This window comes from Plasmopara halstedii (assembly GCF_900000015.1).
Source record: "Plasmopara halstedii genome assembly, contig: Scaffold_322, whole genome shotgun sequence".
Classification (NCBI taxonomy): Eukaryota; Oomycota; class Peronosporomycetes; order Peronosporales; family Peronosporaceae; genus Plasmopara; species Plasmopara halstedii.
Genome location: NW_020187243.1, coordinates 353,167 through 353,506, shown reverse-complemented (window position 1 = coordinate 353,506; position 340 = coordinate 353,167).

Here is a 340-nt window from a genome sequence, read left to right as displayed (position 1 = left end):
CCAACGAGGTCACTCGTCACCGTTAGCGTGCGCGGAGCGCGACGCTCGGGCTCATCGATCCTAGGATTTACATCCCACCGTGTGCGGGAGATGAAGCTGGGCTCCACCCGTGAGCGCTGTCGGAACCGGCGAGACTTGGAGACTTTGGTGTCATTAACACAGGGCTCATTGAGCTCGGAAGTCGTTTCGCTCCAACGCAGTGTTTAACGGACACGCAATCCTCGTTGAGGTAATAATCGATTGAAACTGTAAATGTTCTCAATCTTAATGGGGGGGAGTGTAACGGGGTTACACATACCCTGGTAACAGGTGTGTGTGCCACACCAGATGGGCATGGGGG